This window comes from Biomphalaria glabrata, chromosome 2 (genome assembly GCF_947242115.1).
Source record: "Biomphalaria glabrata chromosome 2, xgBioGlab47.1, whole genome shotgun sequence".
Lineage (NCBI taxonomy): Eukaryota > Metazoa > Mollusca > Gastropoda > Planorbidae > Biomphalaria > Biomphalaria glabrata.
This window is the reverse complement of record NC_074712.1, coordinates 181,349-204,399: the sequence shown is the minus strand read 5'-3', so window position 1 is coordinate 204,399 and position 23,051 is coordinate 181,349. Positions and strand designations below refer to the sequence as shown.

The window sequence follows — 23,051 nt, the reverse complement described above, 5'->3', positions numbered from 1 at the left end:
TCCCAACGTTTTTATTCTATCGAAACCCGTTCTTAGTAAGCATCTAGGAGGTAAAAGAAACCTGTGTACGAAATTTCATTTAAATAGAAGCGACAGTTTATGAGATATCTTGATTTTCGAAGACAAGTTTTATAATCTCCTAATATTTATTTATAGATCTAGTATCGTATTATTTCCGACATTTGGATTTTTCCGGTATTTGGTTTCGCCCTTACCAATATAAACAACCATATTAATATTGGTTTACGTTCGATTGACGACTGCTGATAAAGTTTTCTGTACACTACGTGTGGACTTATTATTCAACTTCTAAATCTATATGTAGGCAAAAAACTTAAAAATAAATAGACCTTGTAGATTTGTAATTCTAGATCTAGAACTTATAAGACCAAGACTTAGCCGGCAGCCTAGGCTGAGAGAGGCCTTATTCCGGGCTATTAAATATTAAATTAATGTGGCAATTCGATGATCAACTAAACAAATTATCCTTTTTTTAGTCCTTGCCATAACTGATGTCTCTCAATCAAAACTTAGAAATAATTAGAAAAGTAAAGCCTATCAAAGCTTGCAATACACATGTGATCTAATTCTAGACTAGATCTACAGATTTATCTAGATTATCAACAGTTCGCTTAAGTTTCAGTGGATCTGATTTCACTACTAGATAGATCTAGATTCTAGATCTATAAGTATAACTTGAACAACTACTACAAGTTGTAGTACAAGATCTGATCTAGATCTAGATCTATAGGAAAGGCCCATCAGCGAAATGACATACAAAGCGAACACCTCCCAGTATTTTTTTATCCATTCTTATTTATTTCAAAAGTAACTGCAGAACTAATAAAATGGTGTTACAAAGACATTTTTCTACATTTCCCACATATTCACTTTTGTTTTCCCTCATAAAATAAAGCGTAGCTAAAGGTCAAAGTTGACATGTATGGAAATTTCATTCTCAAAACGTTTCCAGATAAACGAGAATAGGTCCGAACTTAAGGCGATTTGCATATTATGCTTCTAAATTGACGAGGAAATAGTTAGCTAGAATAGCTAAGGCATTTCATTCCGTTGAAAAAAAAATATTATGGGGTGTTCGCTCAAAATGACCTTTTTAACTGAAAACCTATTCAACGAAACCCCTATTATAAGCTTAAAAAGCCATTAATAATAATTTAGTTACTGATTTAATCTGTTTTTCTTTTTGTCTTATCTATTGTTATTGTTTGTAAACTGAAATATTAAAATAATAGGCCTATTTTTAACCTTAACCCAACGTCTTCGATTTCGAAGATTAAGGATGAGTGCATCACTACGTGTTTCACATGACTATGCCCAGTTGCGAACAGCATATTTTCCGGCATTTTCTTTACGTCTAAAATGTTTGACTCGCAGATCTCCAACAGTCTCTCAGAGGTCATATGCTGGCAGCTACTTTCCTCTATGCCAGTGAGGGTGAAATGACGCTTCAGTTGATCTTAACAGCGCTTATACGGGATACGGGGGGGGGGACCTCTGTTTTGCCCTCCTCCTTTTTTTTTAACTGTCTGGTTAACCTCTTGTTACAAATTAATGAGATTAATATGTGTATAAATGTTTAAAAGAAGTGCAGAATTCATTTTCACAGGGTAACCCCACCATTCTGAGATTAGGTTTTCAGATCTCCAAGAGTTTTCCAGGAGAAAATATTCGATTTCAGGATCGGAAAAAACGCGAACTATATATTTAGTAATAAATATAAGAGTTACCATATAATATACATTTATAAAATTACAAGATCTCTCCTGAGCCTTTCGTCTCCATGCCCGAAAACCAAGCTGTTGTAGATCTGTCTCCATACATCATCAATCCATCGCATTCGGGATCTGCCTTTGGGTCAATCAGCTTGTGTGTGTGGGGGGGGGATCGAGTTGATGGCGCTTAAGTGCACTGAACATAATTTCTTAAAAAAAAATAGTTGAGTAACGAGAGTTTATGAAATGGAGAGTAGTACGACGTGGAGTAGCCTATAGGAAGGTGGCGTGATAGAATTTTGTAGTTTCTTTATTTCTTTTAAGAAAAAAAATTGATCGCAAGTTTCGTAGGCTATATAGACATCAGTTCCAAGCAGAGAAAGGAGATGTGGAGCACGAGAAAGTGAAAACAAATTTAGGCTTTATGCCACAAGGAGGACAATAGTTATAATGCTTCATGGAAGAAGTTAGATGATAGAACTAATTGAAGCATTATTTCCTATATTTTAACATGCTATTTCGCTATTTTTTACGGCCTTTCGCTCATTATGACTCCCGCGAAAATTGCGTTAGCTGATTATGTCCGACCCATACCGCAAGTTGACTTGAATTATAAATTTAATAGCTGATATGGAAAAAAGAGTCAAATTTAGTTTTATAGCCCAATAGGTGAGGAGTCCGCAGATGTTTTCATTATAAAATTCTAAACTAAAAACTGGCACAAAAGCGTTCGCTATTGGTCCTATCCCATAGATATGTATAGATCTAGATCTAATTTTCTTCTACAAGATGAGTAGTCTAGATTCTAGGTCTAGTTCTAATTACCACTTTGATATTCACTTTGTAAATAAGACATCAACTACTCAGGTCAAACATTTGTTATTGTTGAAATAGATCTATATAGATCTATAAATAAATGTTAGCACTATTGTAGAAAAAAACAAACATAGAGTCTGTATGGATTTAGATCTAAAATCTAAGTGATTTTTTTATCTATTTTTTTTTTTAAGAAATTATGTTCAGTGCACTTAAGCACCATCAACTCGATCCCCCCCCCCCCCCCCCACACAGGCTGGGCCTGTTCTAATTCTATATACAATAGATACTTAAATCTCTGGATATATAATATAAAAAAAAAATAAATCACATTTTATTTTTTGTATCGGCAGTCTAGAATATAGAGTTAGATCTAATTTTTGATTTCTAATAAAAATGATGGTAAAAGAAATTATTTCGATACGACTTGAGTCTATTGACATTGCATTTATAAAGCTAGAATTTTTCAGAATCTATAAATAGTAAAACTTTCATTTTCTAAGACTTAAACTCTGTCCAACACAACATTCATCACATTTTATATTTTTCAGATGAAGATGCATAGCGGGCTTCATTATATTGCTTTTGGAACAGAGCCACATACAGATTAATAAAACCAGCTCTTTTGAGTAACAGGAAGGACTTGAAAACTACATATTAAAAAAACAAGCAGCAAAGAAGAAAATTTAAGGCAAGTTGTTTTTCTAAATATTTTGATTTATTATTTAAAATGAACTTCATTGTTTCTTTTGTTGTATGCATAATACAGAACAGGCAAATTATGAAAATAATCTTGACTAGAATTTTTCAATCTAGATTAGATTTAGATTTAACTTTTTAGAATCGATTTCCACAGGGGATGGGAATGGGCAGGGTTTAAACCCGGAACCATCGGTAAGTCTGAACAGTCCATCACACAAAATGCATGACCAGGCAGATATCTTGATTTGAATTACTAACTAAGATACTTTATAAAAAAAAACAACTAGTTCTTGGCGTCCATTGTTATTCAAACAGTTACATAGTTACAAAAATTGATCTTGAAATAAAATGTTTTTTTTTTAAATAAACAAGTTAACTTTAAAGACCTTACGATCTATAAGGCAGATGATGTAAAGGTCACCTGTTTCTGTGGACCACGGTTAACGAGGATGTCTTGGCCAGCACAATGAACAACCACCTTACTTTTCCCCAACTAATGTCAAATACCAATTAAACCTGGTTGGACTAAGAGGTATCCCAAAATTCAAAATACCAGTCTTTAACGAGATTCGAACCTGGTACTGCAGGTTTCACTAAGGGCCTATTTTGAATGAATAGATCTACAATTTTCATACTAATAGATAAGATAATAATAATTAATATACAAACAATACTTCAATTCATTTCTTTTATTTCCACAAATAAATGAATGCATATTATGATTTGAATAAATATATCTATATATTAAATTATATAAATATTTCTCATTGGATAGCTTGGATATAATACAGGTAAAAAAAAAAAAAATACACTGTCTCACATTTACACATATTTATATATAATTTAACTACTATAATTATGAATGTACACAAATTATTTTTTTTAACACACATTATTTCAAATATTCTAGGTAAACCAGCCTATGTATTAGCTGATATGTTTAAAATTCATCCCACAACTGCATCTAAGACAGGGGTGGGCTAATTACGACCCGGGGGCCGGATGTGGCCCAGCGGAATGTTTTATGCGGCCTGCTGACACCTACAGCAGACATGCCTATAGTCCCGCATTATGCGGAAACGGCCCGCAAAATCATCAAAAAAGCTCACATGTTCCGCCGTTCCGCATTCACGATTTTTTGTTCCGCCAAGTCTGAATTCCGACACTAAAAAAAAATTGCCATTTTATCATTATTTATTAATAGTGCGAATTGAAAATACTGAGTGCAAAATAAAATATATATAGGTCTGTGTTTATTGTTTACATTTCATCTACTTCCGGACCCGGTGTGTCCTAAATTTACGAAGAAATGGTTGAAGACTAGATCTACATCTAGTTCTAGACTTAGATCTCTAGATCTACTAGTCTAGGTCTAGATATTAGAATTAGATCTATTCTTAGAATCTAGTAAGTGCTAATTAGCCAAATATTCCATTCAAATCCCTTTCTTTTCACGACAATGGCTCTACTACACTACAGTCTACAGTACTCTACTAGATTCTAGATCTATCTTCTATCATCATCTAGACTCTAGACCTAGACAATCTACTATCTAGGAATCTAGTCTTAGTCTAGACTAGGCTACTACTCACTACTAGATAGGTCTAGGTCACTAGACTTCTAGATCTAGAATCTAGACTAGATTTAGATTAGAATGAATAGATTTCAATAGATCTAATCTAGTCTAGATTGTTTTTTAGATGATTTGATAGATTTAAGATTATCATACTTTCATAGATCAAATAGATCTGACTATTCTAATTCTAACACTAACTCATTGAACTGGTTTCTAAGTAATCTAAGAAACTTTCAAAAGGATTTAAAAAAAAAAAAAACGTTATTAAAGATCTAGACCTAAATTAATTAATTAACTTGACTTAGACTTAGACACAGTCTAAGGCCTAAATAAGGCTATTACTATTAGATCTACTTTTCTTATTACATAGCGGCTCATAGCCTAAATTAGTTTCTAGATCTAGAAGTAGGGCTAGCACTAGATAACTAGATCTAGAAGTAGACTCTAGATCTATCTAGAAATAGACTTAGAAGGTGATAGATCTCTAGATTCTAGATTTCTATGTATCATTATGTAAATTTAGTTCTTAATAAGTCTATTATAGACTATAGAACTATAGATTTAGACATAAATATTTAGATCTCTAATATAATTATTATAATCTGTGTTCTTAGACTTAGAGGACTTATTAGATATAGATCTAGACTAGTACTAGTAGACTCTTAAATTATTTTAGATCTAGAACTATATACAAGATCTAGTGTGACTAGAGTAGAGCCCTAGAATTAGAAAAGGATAGATAATCAAGTAGATCTAGAATAATCTAGACTAGATTTCACTAGATCTAGTCAATAGATTTAGACCTAGTAGTAACAAATAAAAATTGTTTGTTTTTTTTAGTTTTTGTTCTTTAGGAGGGTTTTTGGGCCAAAGTCTTGTTCGGGTCTCTTGATTTAGAATGCACCATTGAAGGACATGGTCAGCATTCTCTGGTGATGGGCAAGTTTCTCTAGTCCCGACATTTAACTTCCGGACATATATTGTCTCATTCAGTGAACAAGCCTTTTCCTTTGTGGAAACTAAACAAGCATTACTACTGGTCGATTTTGACTGACTGTAATTTGACAGCAGTCACAAGGATAGAAACTAGTAAGCTAGTTCCACAGTTCCGGAACATCATGCACGAGTGTAAAAAGTAAAATACTGCACATTAAGTACAACTGTATATTTGTCAGGATATTTTAATGTAAAATGACAACAGCAATTTGAAAAAAAAAATCGTAAAATTGGTTTAAATAATTGCTAACTCTTGTTGTAATTCCTTAACGTGAAGTGTGGGGAAAAAAAGAAACGTGAATATAATACAGTGTAAATATGAATTAAAAGACATTCTACACAGTTAGCTTAGAGTGTCTCTATAAGTTGTATATAAATATGCGGCCCGCCATTCCCAATTTTTAAAATAATGCAGCCCTCGATACAAAAAGGTTGCCCACCCCTGATCTAAGATATTCATGTACTGTTTTGGATGTTATGTATGTCGACATATCCGATTTGATTTTCTGGCCCAATAAGGAGAGTCTCAGGCCCAAAAAATTTATTTGTACTTATGACAGGAAGATGACAGTAATAAATGACTGTTTTGAAATTTTCATTGAGAGACCTAGCAGCGTTAAAGCACAGGCACAAACCTATTCTTCCTATTAGCACAACACAGTAAAATATCTGATTGGAACTCATTACTTTCAATAAATGAATTAAAAATATTTATACTAAGCTTTATAGTTTCTTTGGATTTAATAGCCTTTAAATTTTTATTTTTAGAAGTGATGTTGTTCACAAGAGAATCAAATTTAACTTTTTGTTTTTTAATGAGGTGATATCAATCTCAGAAACCTTAGTTGGCAAAACTTTTTTAAGCTCTGATGGATTTATCCAGTAAGATAATAAGCCTGTAACTGTCTTACTCTCTTTTAGCCTGGTGTTGGCTTCCAGCATAAATAAAGTGTCTGCCACATTTCTTCTTCTTCTTCATCGTTCTCATTGTTATGTTGGAGTGTTCATATGACTAGACCAGTACATGAGATGAACTGCGCAGTGGTTTCCAAATCAGGGAGCTCTCCATATAGTTTTCTTTCTATTGGGGTGATTTGGGGCCAATGTCTTATACGGGCCTCTTGGTAGAGAGAGCAGTTTTGGAGGACGTGGTCGGCATTTTCTGGTGATACTCCACATGGGCAGATTTCACTGGTTCCAATTTTGAGCTTCCGGAACATGTGTTGTCGCATTCTGTTGTGTCCGGTCCTGAGTCGAAAGATTAGACGTTGGTCTTGTCGGGATAGCTTATAGTAAGCGTCATCTTTCTTGTGATTTGGATGGGAGCTTGTCCATTTCTCATTTATTTTATCTACAATTAATTTCTTCATTTCTTCTGGATAGAGTGCAGAGTTTACTTGTGAGTTTGTTCTCCCACTCTTGGCGAGTGTGTCAGCCTTCTCATTTCCTGCTAGTTGTATGTGAGCTGGTATCCATTGAATAACAGTTTTTTTGCTGTTGTTGTTGAGCTTTGTAAGTGCTGTTCTGAGGTTTTTAATATGAGGGGAATCAGAGTTTTGCAAGCTTTGGAGGGTTGTTTTCACGTCTGTTAGAAAGACAATCTGACTGTGGGGGGAACTTGGATGATTTGCTAACATGGTAGCAGCTAGTGCTAGTGCTTCCCTTTCTGCTCTGTGACTGTCAGAGAACTCTCCAGTTGCAATGGATTTTTCTAGTTTTCCTCCATCTGGCCATTCGATAAGTATTCCAGCTCCTCCATTTGTGGTGGCTTTATGGGATGAGCCATCCGTGTAAACTCTGATCCACTGATTGCTAGGGTAATTGGTATGTAGAAAACAGTTCACTATTTCCTTGAGCTCTGTTGGTCTGTAATCAGATTTTCTTTTTATGTTTTCAATATGGTCCCTTATAGTAGGAAGAGGGCTTTCGTCCCAGGGTAGAGATTCATTATAGTGTATTGAGGATTCCAGAGTAATTTTTTCAAGTTGGTGTTTCTTTTTTAGGTTTAGAGATTCCTGTATGAAATTGGTCCTTTTGAGACGTTTTTTTGTGCCAGTTTTGTGGATTTTTGTTCTGAGTGGGTGCCTCTCCAAGGTTTCCAATTTAGTGAATTGGGAAAGGATTTTTATTTCTCTTCTTTTATCCAGAGAGATTAGGGCAGCGGTTTCCTCCATAGCTCTTATGGGTGTTGTTTTGATTGCTCCTGTCATTATCCTTTGACCAATATTTTGAACCTTGTCTATTTTTCTTAGGTTGGTTTGGGCTGCTGAGCCCCATGCTGTGGCACCATATTCTAGTACAGGTCTTACATAACTGGTATAGGTCTTTTTCAGGATGTTGTGATTAGCTCCCCAATCTGTGCCAGCTAATTTTTTCAAGAGGGATAGTCTCTGGATGCCTTTACACTGTGTTTTATCTATTTGGTTTTTCCAGGTTAGTCTCGGGTCATAGGTGACTCCAAGATAAGTAGGGCTGTCATTTTTTTCTAAAGCTTCCAAATCTAATGTTAATTTTATTGTTTGTTGTTTTGTTGACAGTGAGAATATGGTATATGTGGTCTTTTTTGTGTTGATGGACATGCCCCAGTCTTTGGACCAATTATTGAGTTTATCAAGAGCATCTTGTAATCGAAATTTCGATGTTCCTACATATTCTTCTGTGCTAATTATGGCAAGGTCATCTGCATACATGCTGCTTTTAACTTTTCTAGGTAGGTTTTGATTTAGATCGTTTATGAATATTAGGAAAAGTGTTGGGGATAGGACTCCTCCTTGGGGGACGCCATTTTTTATACCCACTGTGTGGCTTCTTTGTCCTTGCATGCAAACTAAGGCTTTTCTATTATTTAGGTATTCCTTTATCCAGTTGTACATTCTTTGGGATATGTGATGCTGGATTAGCTTGAGCAAGAGACCTTGTTCTCAGACTTTGTCAAATGCTTTTTCTAAGTCAACCCACACAATTGTTGTTGGTTTCTTTTCTCGAAAGCCGTCTTCTATTTCTTGTGTGATGAAGGCAATTTGATCTTCTGTTGATCTGCCTTTTCTAAGCCAGCCTGGGCTTCAGTGAGTAGGTTATTTGACTCAAGGATCCATGTCTGCCACATGAGTGCAGGACTCACCAAGTCCAACTATACAAGAACAGTGGGCGAATAGAATAATACCATCTTGACTTATTACTATCCAGGGCTGCAGTACATGCTAACCACTGAGAGTGAAGACCTATTAAAAAGAAAAAAAAAATATTTAAAATACCTGTACATATCAAGACATTGGTCTCATATACATGTAAATACCTTTGAATATCAAGATATTATAATATAACAATATTTATTACTTACCTTTGCTAGTGGTTTAAAAGCCATAACATCTTGAACCCAACCATCTAGGAACTGGTTGTAAGCTGCTAAACTCTTGTAAGCCTGTAGACATTTTCAAAAGTAAAAATAGCAATAACATTTTAATAATAGATTTAGAACTCTTGTAATATAAAGAATTGGTTGGACTTCGAAGCATCCTAAAAATATAGAAATTCAAAACCCTAGTTTACACCAAAAATTCAATTGAGACTAGTGAAGTGCTTCAGCCGCAACAGCCAAAAGGTTTGGGCTAAGGTGTAATTAGCTTCAAATCTTAAAAGAGCATTTGAAAGTTGTAAAAGAAACACAGATCTAGGACCATTAGATTTATCAACAAGTTACTAGTCTTAATGAGCCTAGTCCTAAAATAAACTTTAAAAAGTCTTCAGCCTGGATAGTAAAGTTTTCTTTGGTTTAGATGCTAGATCTGATCTATATAATACTAGTATCTAATAATAAGTAACTATTATCTGTAACTATAGTCCAAATATATCTTGTGCAGAGATGTGTTTAATGAGCGCCTAAAGGCAGCACTGAAAAACTCCCAGATACCCCTCCCCTCCGGTCCACCAATGAGATTGGACCATAGCGCTCTGAGCATGCTATAACTATAAGCATGAAAGTAGTGCTACATAAAAGCTAAATTTATTTATCTTATCAAGTGACCTAGAAGTGAAGACTAGATCTAGCTATATCTATTAGATAAAAATTAAGTTTCATATGCTTAAAATATGCAGCAACAGAGAGATGTAGATTTTAGATGTTATCTAGATTTTCTAGATCTATTCTATAGAGTCTAGATGAGATCTAGAATGACCTACTAAGCCTAAGCATTATGTAGGCTAGACTCTAGATCTAGTCACACTCTAATTTGAGACATCATCCAGATTTTGTATATAATATATCTATGAAGCCATAGATCTACATCTAGAATACTAGACCTTGAAGGCTTGAGTAGAGAGTAGATCTCTATCACAATCTATGTAGGCCTACATTATATGTTACAACAATGTTGATCTAGCTCTAGACCAGTGTTTCTCAAACTTTTTTGTCTGCCGGCACAGTAAACAAACTACAAAAATTTCGCGGCACACCACGAAGAGCAACAGATGTTTTATAATAAAAAGAAAAAAAGATTTTGCCTGTTTTTCAGTATTATGTTTAATGTGAATGTTGTGCCTGTTTTTGAGAGCAAATGCGATCTAATCGAGGCTCCAAAGTCGACAAACAAACTCGCATTTCATCGTCTATTGTAAGAAGTCTCTCTCTTTTCTTAGATTTGATTTCAGTCAGTGCTGAAAATCCAAACTCACAAAGCCATAAAGATGTAAATGGAAGAATTATTTTGATTGCTTTTAAATTGATTACAGGATATAACTTGTTGATTGAAATCCAAAACACATCCAAGCTTTCTCGGAAAACTTGACTTAAGAATTGCATCGTTTTTTAAATCATTGAGCTGCTCTTCTTCTTTAGTTGTAAAATTTGTAGCTTCATTGTTTCCAAATGGAGAGTTGACCCATTTATATTCATTACTTCAAACTGTTGAGAAGTAATGCTGCAATGTTGACTGCAGGTGTTTTAAAGTGTCCAGAATTTCGGGGGTGATTTCTTTATTTGAATCAGATTCATTGTAAGTAGGAAAGCAGTCCTTTCGTGATTTTACTTTGCCACAAAGACAATCAATTTTAACCAAATGATATTAGTTTTGATGATGCAATGATGATGGTTTCCGATGGTCCTTGAAGACTTCAATTCAATGAATTTAATTTGTCAAATAAATCAGAGAGAAATGTCACCTTAACCCACCAAATCTCGTCATGAATAGAAAATCCAAAGTCTTTTTTTTTTCAGCCTCCAAGAATGAAATCAGCTCAGCCTTGAGTTGGACGACACCCTTTAACACTTTTCCCCTGGAGAGCCAACGAACGTTGGTGTGATACAGGAGACATTAGTAGTCTGAATCCATTGCTTCACAAAGCTCTGAGGAAAGTCAGAATGCAAGCGGTCTAGATTTGAGGAAGTTTACAACTTCAATCACTTGATCCAGAACAGACATCAAATATTTGAAGGCAAGAGCTTCTCTGTGGATCATGCAGTGAACAACTAATACATTTGGATTTTCTTGACGCACAAGAGTGAAGAATCCCTTTCTATTTCCCTGCATGGAAGGACAGCCATCGGTGCAAACGCTGACACAGTTTGTCTCCACTGTACTTTGAATAGCAAAATGTTTTCGTTCACCACTTAAAAATATCTTCGCCTTTGGTCGTAGTTGGTAAGTCTTTGCAAAATAAGAATTTGTTGACACATTTTTCATCCTTTATGAACTGAATAAAAGCTAACAACTGGGCTTTGCACTAATGTCAGTGGATTCATCCACTTGAAGGGACCACAACAGAGACAGTTCATCGTCAGTCATTTCGAAGTGTTTGAAGATTTGATCTTGTAAATCTGACAATAAGTCTTCAATTCTGCGCAAGATAGTACTATTTGACAAAGGAACTTTTTTAACTTTTTCGGCAGCATCGGGTCCAAGGATAGTTTCAACAACTATTTCTAAAGCTGGTGCAATGACTGCTTCAGCCTCTGTGTGTTCTTTCTTGCATTTGCTAATAACTGAACAACCTTATAAATTGCAATTAATCCCTTTTCTGAAAGCTTTAGGTAGTTCGTAAGTTTCTTAGCTTGTTTATTTTGTTGAGCCCTGATGTTTTCGAAGTATTCCTTCAGTTGCGCTTTTACAGCTGGATGTTTTGTTTCCAAGTGTCTCTTCAATTTGCTTGGTACAAGCGCCTCATTCAACAGAGCTGAATTGCAGATCAGACAGAATGACAATGGAGAATCTTCAGGTCCTGAAGATATGAAACCATATCCGATGTAATCTTCTTTGTACCTTTGTTTGGTTCCATGCTTTTCATTGAACGCTTTCGCAGTTTCATTCTTAGCAACGTATTTCTCCATGGATAACAATGATTAAGGCTTAGTAATAATTTGTTATTATTAGCATACACCTACAAAATTTACATGAAACACATCGCTTATTATTATCATTACCAATATAAGAACTGCTGAGCATCTGCTAAGGCGGCCTACATTTGAGTCATTATAATAATATATGTATAGTGGACAACTCCATAACCTGAAGAGCTAACACCCCTTTCCGTCAAAATGTAGTGATCCACTACTATTACTGGTCGTTGCAAGCTTGGATGTCGTCACAAGGTAAAATAAAAATTTGATAGTAGGCAAACCTGTGTAACGCTGCACGTGTGGCATTCTGAAAACTCCTCGGCACACCTGCAAATCTTCAGCGGCACACAGTTTGAGAAACACTGCCCTAGACAATAATAAATATTGACTATTCAATCTGATTCTACATTTATGTCAAACAATATTATTAATATAGTATAGATGTCTAGATATGCTAACTTAAATAGTTAGAATATAGATCTAGAATCTAGTCTAGATTAGTTATTGGTAGATCTAGATCTAATCTAGGTCTAACAATAAAATTGATTCGGAATACCTTGAACTCATCCTTTGTGATTGTGTAAGCACTTTCAGTAGAACAAGATTATAAGTGAAGAGATCTGGATAACACAAGGAGGGCAGCAAATCATTTTCTTTATTACGCTGGCTTGCTTTCAAAGTGTAAGAATTAATATTTGTTTCTGACTATATCATTCTTTGCTCGACTTATCCATGGTAAGTGCCTAAAAGCTTGTGTTGACTGTGCATAGAAACCAGATTTTTACCAACAATATGTCTGCCGTGCCCTGATCACATGACTATGTCTACCAACCTAAAGGTTCCTGATGTGATGGGGAAGGTAAAGGCGGCTGGTTGCTGTGCTGGCAACCTCATTAACCATGGGCCACAGAAACAGATGACCTTTACATCCTCAGCCCCCTAGATTGTAAGGTCTGAAAGGGGAACTTTACTTTGATTTACTTTAGTGGGAAAAAAAAAGTTTCTTCTTCCCTTTTTTATTCATTAAACACTGTTTTCTTTTCACTCAAAGAACTTGTAGGACTACTTTTAGCCTAATCAATTTGATGGAGGCGTGGTGGCTGAGTGGTAAAGCTCTTGACTTCCATACTGGGGGTCCCTGCTATGAATCCTAGTGAAGACTGGGATTTCTAATTTCTGGATCTTTAAGCACCTCTGAGTCCACCCAGCTCTAATGCCCAATCCATGGTTCAACAAATTTAAAGATCTTACATGGCAGTATGAATAAAATGATAGTCTATAAAGTCAACTAAAAAAAAGTGAAATTGTACAAGATATAAAATGGAAATATTAATTTGGAGCAAGTCACAACATTTTGAAATAGAAATGTACCAGCTACAACTCGCTAGATGCAGTGGATACAAAATCACAAAATTTTGAAATAGAAATGTACCAGCTAAAACACGCTAGATGCAGTAGATACCAAATCACAACATTTTGAAATAGAAATGTACCAGCTACAACACACTAGATGAAGTGGATACCAAATCACATCAGTGTAACTGGCAACTCAGATGTAGACTTCTTGGACAACCAGGGAAGGCTAACACCAATCATCTAGCAGGCTGTGAGCTTCAATCAGCTAATTACATTTTGAAAAAGAAATTTACCAGCTACATCACTCTAGAACACAGGACTCTACAACATAGGATTCAGCAGTCAATTCTACAGAAATTAGACAAAGTAAAAAAGTAAAACAAAAACCTAACTCCAAACAATAAAAACAACAACCTTCAAAGCAATGGAAGAGATCATTTTTTCCCTGGTTTCTCTGGACAAAATAAGAGAAATAATAATCCTTACTCAGTTTACTAAAATGGAAACCTAAGAGAGCTTCCCACTCAAAACTTAAACCCACAAGTCTGACACTCAAAATTAACTGAAAATACCTCATTTCATACGAGAATCTCAAACAAAGAAACACTGCTTATAAAATATAATTTATGAATTAGTTAAACAGTGCAATGACTCTCTTCCCTGGGACCTAAGCTCTCTTTCTGCCAAAAAAAAATCTTATCACAATCAGAAAGATCTCAAGGAAGAAATCTAATATACCAATAACCAGTGGGTCAATTATACAGATGGCTCATCTCAAGAATCCACCGGTAACGGAGGAGATGTCTTATGCAATGAATGGCTCAATTGAGAAAGATTAGAAAAGTTAATAGCCACTGGCGATCTCTCAGACAGCCACTGAGCAGAAAGGGGAGTATTAGAACCAGCAGCTACCACACTAATCAACCATCCACCTGTGAACAGCCAGATTTTCTTTCTAAGGAATACCAAAAACATTTCTTTCCTATCTTTCAAAAAATCTGATGCCTCCTCTATCAAACAAGTCAAGACAGCTCTTATAAATCTCAACAATAATAGCAAAAAAACTGTTCTCCAATGGATCCCAGGCACACTTTCGTATAGAGGAGATGAACAAGCTGACACTGCCAAAATGGGAGAATAAGTAAGCAGTCTTAAATTCCATGGAAGGTGCAGTGGCTAAGCAGTAAAACACTTGGCTACTGAACTGGGGTGCAGGGTTCGAATTCTGGTAAGACTGGGGTTTTTAATTTCACGATCTTTGGGCGCCTCTGAGTCCACCTAGCTCTAATGGGTACCTGACATTAATTGGGGAAAAGTAATGACAGTTGGTCATTCTGCTGGCCACATGACACCCTCGTTAACAGTAGGCCACAGAAACAGATGAGCTTTACATCATCTGCCCTATAGACCACAAGGTCTGAAAGGGGTACTTTACTTTTTCTTTTCTTAAATTCCACTATATCCGGAAGAGAAAAAGTAAAAGAGAGTAGTATAAACCAAAAATATAACAGTTGTTGCTCAAACATCAGGATCAAGGATGCATGTTACATTCTATCAGGACACAGTCAATGAATTATTTTTCACCTTTGAATAGGGCACAACATAATGAGTTAACACTTATTCTGGATGTTGAAACCAGTGAAACATGCCTTGTAGAGTTCCTCCAAAGAACATATTGCCTTGTTTTATCGTGAGACCCAAACAAAATACTGGCCCCCAGCAGTCCTTTAGAATAAAAATTGTATGGAAAGCTGCCTGATCTGAAAAGAATGGAGTTCGTCTTTGATATATATATATATATATATATATATATATATATATTTAAGTTAAACTTTTGTCACACAGTCTCATATTTGTTTATATTGACTTTAGTATTCACATTTATTCAAATAAAATAGCTGTATATATTCTACATTTATCCTTAAAATGTTGTGCACTGTTGGCCACTAGTTCAAATGTTTGCTGTGTTAAAGGCTATAACTAGGCCTACTCATGTGGCTCACATTGAGTTAAAATCAGACATTGTAATCCTTTTTGTGTGTGTCTACATCCTCTTATTGTTTATTTGTGTTTTCAGGTGGCGATTTTATTGTTTACCATGGAGTTGTCTACTTTTCAAATTTTACTGACCAAGTTTTTTACAGTGACTGATCCATCAGCAGTTTCCGAAGCAGTAACTGATATCTCAAAAGATATCGCTTTTCTGATGGTGTCTAGTCACCTCAGGTAATCTTTCTCTTTTTCTTTTAATATGTAAAGAAAATTATATGTATGTATTTTTGTATATAGAAATGGATACTGTTTGTCTAAGGTGGATGTGTTTGACCATGGTGGATAAAACAGAGCTTGATCTTTGCAGAAGCTGTAGAACACCTTTCCACCATGGGAACCATAAATTTAAATGAAAGTGTTCAGATTTTATCCATGATCACCTGTCCAAAGATTTGAAGTATCACACTCAATGATCTATTTAAACAAATAAAAAGAACTCTACTGTTTAACCACAAATCTTAATGACATTTGGAAAGACCTTCACATAATCCCTGTTGGTTTTTATTATCTTTTTAATATGTTTAATTTCTTGATTTTTACTTGAAAAATGTGTAGTTTTGGATACTGGATAGACAACACACATACCCACATTCTCATTATAAAATAATTAGTTTCTATTTTTGGACATTATGACAAATAATATAATCCATTAGCTTTGTGGCGGTATTAAAATGCCCTATAAAAAGGAACTTGATTCAAGAAACACAAGGAAGGGAAAAGAGAAATCTATTGTACATAAGTAAGAAGTAATGGGATGGAGTATGCACAGTGGATATTAATAAAAAAAAAAAAGTAAACTTTACCTTTCAGACCTTGTGATCTATGAAGCAAATGATTTCAAGGGAATGTTTCTATGGCCAGTGGTTAATGAGCAGGTCGTCATGTGTCCAGCACAATGACTAACCGCCTTAATTTTTCCCACCTAAAATCAGTTACCCATTAGAGTTGGGTGACTGAGGAGTACCCTAAAAATTCAAAATCCCAATCTTCATTGAGGTTCAAACCCAGGACCCCATTGTTTTCCTATGAGGCACACAAATCATTTAGCCGACAAAAAATCAAAATATAGATATAGAAACAAAATGAAAAATGACTGAGCTTTTGGCCCATGACTTTGAAATGCTAATATCTATGTAAACTTGTTTATGTTGGCAGAGGATCAACAGGATTTGTTCATTGAAAGACACTTGAAGGTGTAGGCAGTTAAAGCAAAAGGACTTCTTGCAATGTTTGTTTCAAGGTAATGTTTTATAAACATAACATTTACCATCCTTTTTATTTATGAAAGCAGTAAAAGAGTTTTTTTTCTTTTCTATGGGATTTTTTGTGTAATTCTGTTTGTGGTAAAAAAAAAAAATAAAGTTCCCCTTTCCAATCTTGTGGTCTATAGGGCAGATGATGTAAAGGTCAGCTGATTCTGTGGCCTATGGCTAACGAGGGTGTCATGTGGCCAACAAAATGACCAACCGCCTTTACTTTTTCCCCAACTAATGTCAGGTACCCATTAGAGCTGGGTCTTCACCAGGATTCATACCCTGGACCCCCGGTTCAGAAGCTAAGCGCCTTACCACTCAGCCTCTGCAACTCCCTGTTTGTGGTAATCAGGCTATTTTAACTTGATAGGCTATAAATATAAGTGTAAAATATTTTTTAATGTGTATAAGATACATCTCCAGATAAAGGTGCTACAACTGACCAAATTTTAAAAAAATCATATGTAAAGATAAACTAAATCATGAGTAGTGATGTGCCTTTAGAACTGTTTCATGGGAGTAAAACATCTAAAATCATTTTTTTTCCCGCAGGACCAGACAAAACAGAATTCCACAACATATGTATCGGAAGCTCAAAATCAGAAACTGAAATCTGCCCATGTGGAGTGTCACCAGAGAATGTTGACCATCTCCTCCAAAATTGCTCTCTTTACCAAGAGGCTGTACATGACACTGGCCCCAAAACACCCCAATAGAAAGAAAACTATATGGAGAGTTCCCTGATTTGGAAATCACTGCAAAAATAATCTCATATACTGGTCCAGTCATCTGAATGCTCCAATAAAAAAATGAGAAGGAAGAACAAAGAAGATTGTATGTACCATTTTTGTTTGTTTGAGGATGGGGAGAAAAGTGATCTTAGAATTCAAACACCAAAAGTATGTGTCTTTATGAATTCAATGTAATTGATACTAGGCTTTTTGGGCTGAAAATAAAATGCAGGAAATTTTATTGGAAGTGCAGAAAAAAAAAGTTTTTAGCCAAAATAAACAATATATAGCCTGAGAACAAATCAGGTGGAAGAACCAAGGGTAATGCTAGTATACTATAGAAGTAGAATCTTTTTTTATGCTTGCAACTTCATTGATGCATAAGTGTCACAAACTGCTTGTTAATGTGATATGAAACATAATTTTTTTATTTTTTTTTGTTACACATATAATCACTCTAAAAAAATTATTTCTAAAATAGATAACTGTCTCTAGTAACCTGCTAGTGGACCATGACCAACCTTTTTCTATCTTGCTTTGTATGATATAAACTTTCCTAGTTTTGACTTTAAATTGTCGCTCTGGTCGTGTCAGTTATGCTATAGGCTACTTTTAATTTGCATATGTTAGACAAAAATAGTGAAAACAAGAGAATATAACATTTTCTAAAGAAATTTTTAATATTTTGCATTTTTAGGGAAGCAACATGGCTATCGAAAAGCAGAGACCATACAAACCTCATTAGATGAAGAGTTTTATTTTGTTGGTAAAGTCCTTGGTTTTGAGCCATCAGAGAAACATAGAAAGGTAATTTGTCAACATTTCAGATTTATCACTAAGAGTAAAGCAGAAAAGCTTTGATGGGCAGCATCTTTGTTGACCCAGTGATCCATCAAACTTATGGAACAAGTGATTGTGAAGATGTTCATTACAGTGCTTATGTCTGCGAACACTGAATGACTCACATTTTTAGTTCATGCTTTTCAAAATTTGGTGATAAAAGCTGAATTGAAGCCTTCATCTCTGGACAGTAGTCATGCTGTTTATTATTGCCGGCATTATTATTGCCTTTGATTAACACAACTTCCATGCTCCTATATCAAGCACAGTGCATTCTGGGTCAATATCTTTTGTTGACATGTGGAAGGGGGGGGGGGGGGGAGGTGAGGATATCTGTGAGTCCTTCCTTTAAGCTCTCAGCAAGCACAACTTCCATGCTCCTATAGCAAGCACAGTGCATTCTGGGTCAATATCTTTTGTTGACATATGGGGGGGGGAGGATATCTGTGAGTCCTTCCTTTAGGCTCTCAGCAAGCACAACTTCCATGCTCCTATAGCAAGCACAGTGCATTCTGGGTCAATATCTTTTGTTTACATATGAGAGGATATCTGTGAGTCCTTCCTTTAGGTTCTTAGCGAGCCTATAGCAAGCACAGTGCATTCTGGTTCAATATCTTTTGTAAACATAAGTGGGGGGGAGGGAGGGTATCTGTGAGTCTTTACTTTAGGTTCTTAGCGAGCCTATAGCAAGCACAGTGCATTCTGGTTCAATATCTTTTGTAAACATAAGTGGGGGGGAGGGAGGGTATCTGTGAGTCCTTCCTTTAGGTTCTTAGCGAGCCTATAGCAAGCACAGTGCATTCTGGTTCAATATCTTTTGTAAACATAAGTGGGGGGGGAGGGAGGGTATCTGTGAGTCTTTACTTTAGGTTCTTAGCGAGCCTATAGCAAGCACAGTGCATTCTGGTTCAATATCTTTTGTAAACATAAGTGGGGGGGAGGGAGGGTATCTGTGAGTCCTTCCTTTAGGTTCTTAGCGAGCCTATAGCAAGCACAGTGCATTCTGGTTCAATATCTTTTGTAAACATAAGTGGGGGGATATGGAGGATATCTGTGAGTCCTTCCTTTAGGTTCTTAGCATGCACAACTTCCATGCTCCTATAGCAAGCACAGTGCATTCTGGTTCAATATCTTTTGTTGACATGTGAGGGGAGGGGGGAGGATATCTGTGAGTCCTTCCTTTAGGTTCTCAGCAAGCAAATCAAATCCATTGAAAATACCTAGTTTACATTGTGATTTCAATTTAAGCTCTCCTCACTTAGATAGTCAAGCAGTTTATAGCTTAGCATTTATACATTCAGTTTACAGCTTAGCATTTATTTATTTGGTTTAAAGCTTAGCCTTTATACATTTATTTTATAGCTAAGCATTTATACATTCAGTTTATAGCTTAGCATTTATACATTATCTGATCAACAAATATTTATTCTTTCAGCTCTGTTTTGACAATATATAAAGAGTGACTTTAGCTCAACTCCTCACCAAGCTTTACAGTCTGTGACATTTTTTTGGTAAAACTTTTAATCAGATTTATGTGTGTATACTTCATTATGTTAACTACATGTATCAAGAATACTCAATTCATAAAAAGAAGCTGCTTTAAAGGATTAAAGATAACTTTGACCCTTTTGAGAAAACAAATTGAAACACAAGATTTTGAATTAATTTTGTAATTCTTTTATATTTTTTTTTTTCTGAAAGCCACATAACGACACAAGTATTTATTCAAGGTTTTGAATGTATGGTATACTGTTAGGTTTAGTATTGAGTCATTCAGTAAATTGTTTTTGTTTTGTGGTTTTTATAAATTAATAAATGGAAGTTTATATAATGTGTTATGTTTAAATGTATGATTTTTTTTACTGATCTAAAGAAAGAAACTTGAGGATTTTAATTTGTATTCCTTTTGAAACATGTCAGGAATATTAGAACATTGGTTGGCAACATTATTAGTGTCAAAATGTATTTCACTTGGTAGCCAAGAATGCTTATAACTGAGATGACATCAGTAACTGTGGTTAACAAGGGTGCCATGTTGTCAGCACAATAACCAACCGCCTTTACTTTTTCCTAACTCGTATAATAATAATAATAATAATAATCTTTATTATCCTTAAGGAAATTTGTCTTACAATTTGTGCATTACACCAAACAAAAAACATTATAACTATAAGAAACCAAAGTGTACATTCACACCAGACTCACTCATAATTTACATGTGACAAAGTTTATACCAGATTGTTCTTATTTAACGATTTGATTGCCAGGGGAACAAAAGAGTGTTTGTGTCTGTTTGTCTTTGCTATCGGTGTCTTGTATCTCTTTTGTGATGGTAAAATCACAAAATCCTGACACAAAGGGTGATTCTTAATTTCGAGGATCTTGTTAGCTTTTTTATAGATGTTTGTCTCAAACAACTGCCCAAATGGGGTTTGTTTTTTGCCAATGATTTTGCCAGCAGCATTTAGGATTCTATGAAGTTACCCATTAGAGCTGGGTGGACTCGAAGGCACCATAAAGATCCCAAAATTAAAAATACCCGTCTTCACCAGGATTTGAACCCAGGGTCCTCCTGTTTGGAAGTCAAGTGCTTTACCACTCATCCACATGCCTCTGTTAAAGGCTAGATTTTGTGACAATTATTTTTAGGAGAGAGAAAGATGTATGCACAAAGTTGTAGCTTTTTTTTAATTTTTATTAAATTTATTTGTATTTAACCACTGACTTATTAATCTCTGAATTGTCAAATTTAAGTTTGTAATCAGTTAGTGTTGACCTTGGCTTGATAGGCTAAAAGGATTAACAATAATAATAATAATAATTATAGCTTGTATGTAGTGCTACTTTCATGCTTACAGCATGCTCAGAGTGCTGTGTTCCAATCTTATGTGTGGACCAGTAGGGGGGGGGATTTGGGAAAGGGTTTTCCGTGCTGCCTTCGGGTACTCAGTAAACAGAACTCTGCTTGAGTCGTGTGTTGAACCTAGAGTCACCTTGATAGGTAGCCGAGCCAAGCCAAGTTCAAGCATACTTAGCCTCTTGACCACGCCTCCACATTGAAATTAAATTGTAAATGTTAAATATTTTTTAAAATTTAATACAGAATTTGATATTTATGAAATATTTAATACAGAATTTGATATTGATGAAAAATTTAATACAGAATTTGATATTGATTACAAAAAATAATACAGAATTTGATATTGATACCATTTCATTTGTGTGTGTGTGTGTTTCCAATAATATTTCTATGAATGTACAATTTATTCTCTAGATAAAGATTCATTTTCTGTTTTGTAAGGCAGCTCTCAATCCTCAGTGTTATGAACATAATGATAACTGAGTCGAAAACCATGTCCGCTTAGTATGGCTTTAATACACTGAATGACTACACAGCACACATTTTGTGAACACATTCTTACGGACGAGTTACAATCACATGTAAACATAAGAACGAAAACCGATACAGCATATAATTTTCATAAGTGAAATTCTAAATTTACTGAACTAAACAGACTTCTTATTCAAAAACAGACTTCAACTTCACAGAACAGACTTCTATTTCACAGAACATTCTACTTCAGAGAACAGACTTCTACTTCACAGAACATTCTACTTCACAGAACAGACTTCTATTTGACAGAACAGGCAAGGATAATAGAAGAAGAGATGTTAGTTTGTTAGTTCAACACTTTCAATGAAATTTAAGCCTCTTGTGTTGACATGTATGGAAAGGATTTTTTTATTTTTACTTCAAGAAATCTAAAATTTTCTAATATAGAGTTGCCTGACTACTATAGGCTTTGCACTGTCATCACTGCCCACTTCCATCCATGTGTCTTATATTGCTTTGCACTGTCATCACTGCCCACTTCCCTCCCCTGTGGCTTGTAAATACTTTGCACTGTCATCACTGCCCACTTCCCTCCCCTGTGGCTTGTAAATACTTTGCACTGTCATCACTGCCCACTTCCCTCCCCTGTGTCTTGTAAATGCTTTGCACTGTCATCACTGCCCACTTCCCTCCCCTGTGTCTTGTAAATACTTTGCACTGTCATCACTGCCCACTTCCCTCCCCTGTGGCTTGTAAATGCTTTGCACTGTCATATTGCCCACTTCCCTCCCCTGTGGCTTGCAGATGCTTTGCACTGTCATCACTGCCCACTTCCCTCCCCTGTGTCTTGTAAATACTTTGCACTGTCATCACTGCCCACTTCCCTCCCCTGTGTCTTTTTAAATACTTTGCACTGTCATCACTGCCCACTTCCCTCCCCTGTGGCTTGTAAATGCTTTGCACTGTCATATTGCCCACTTCCCTCCCCTGTGGCTTGCAGATGCTTTGCACTGTCATCACTGCCCACTTCCCTCCCCTGTGGCTTGCAGATGCTTTGCACTGTCATCACTGCCCACTTCCCTCCCCTGTGGCTTGTAAATACTTTGCACTGTCATCACTGCTCACTTCCCTCCCCTGTGGCTTGCAGATGCTTTGCACTGTCATCACTGCTCACTTCCCTCCCCTGTGGCTTGCAGATGCTTTGCACTGTCATCACTGCCCACTTCCCTTTCCTGTGGCTTGCAGATGCTTTGCACTGTCATCACTGCCCACTTCCCTCCCCTGTGGCTTGTAAATGCTTTGCACTGTCATCACTGCCCACTTCCCTCCCC

The 23,051-nt window shown here is 35.7% G+C and overlaps 1 long non-coding RNA gene across 6 annotated transcripts in view; it reads left to right on the top strand.

The window, feature by feature from the left end:
- The first annotated feature begins 4,235 nt into the window (after nt 1-4,235).
- LOC129924407 (uncharacterized) overlaps nt 4,236-23,051 on the top strand; it is a 116,035-nt gene continuing 97,219 nt past the window's right edge. Inside the window, exons 1-7 of one of the 6 annotated variants that reach the window (XR_008776326.1) lie at nt 5,215-8,533; nt 11,036-12,835; nt 15,588-15,736; nt 16,718-16,802; nt 17,368-17,714; nt 18,244-18,353; nt 19,822-21,904. This is a non-coding gene — a long non-coding RNA (uncharacterized LOC129924407). Of the gene's footprint in view, nt 4,659-5,214; nt 8,534-11,035; nt 12,836-15,587; nt 15,737-16,717; nt 16,803-17,367; nt 17,715-18,243; nt 18,354-19,821; nt 21,905-23,051 lie in introns of those variants that run through there. The other 5 variants (XR_008776328.1, XR_008776323.1, XR_008776324.1 and 2 more) reach the window with 5 other exon arrangements.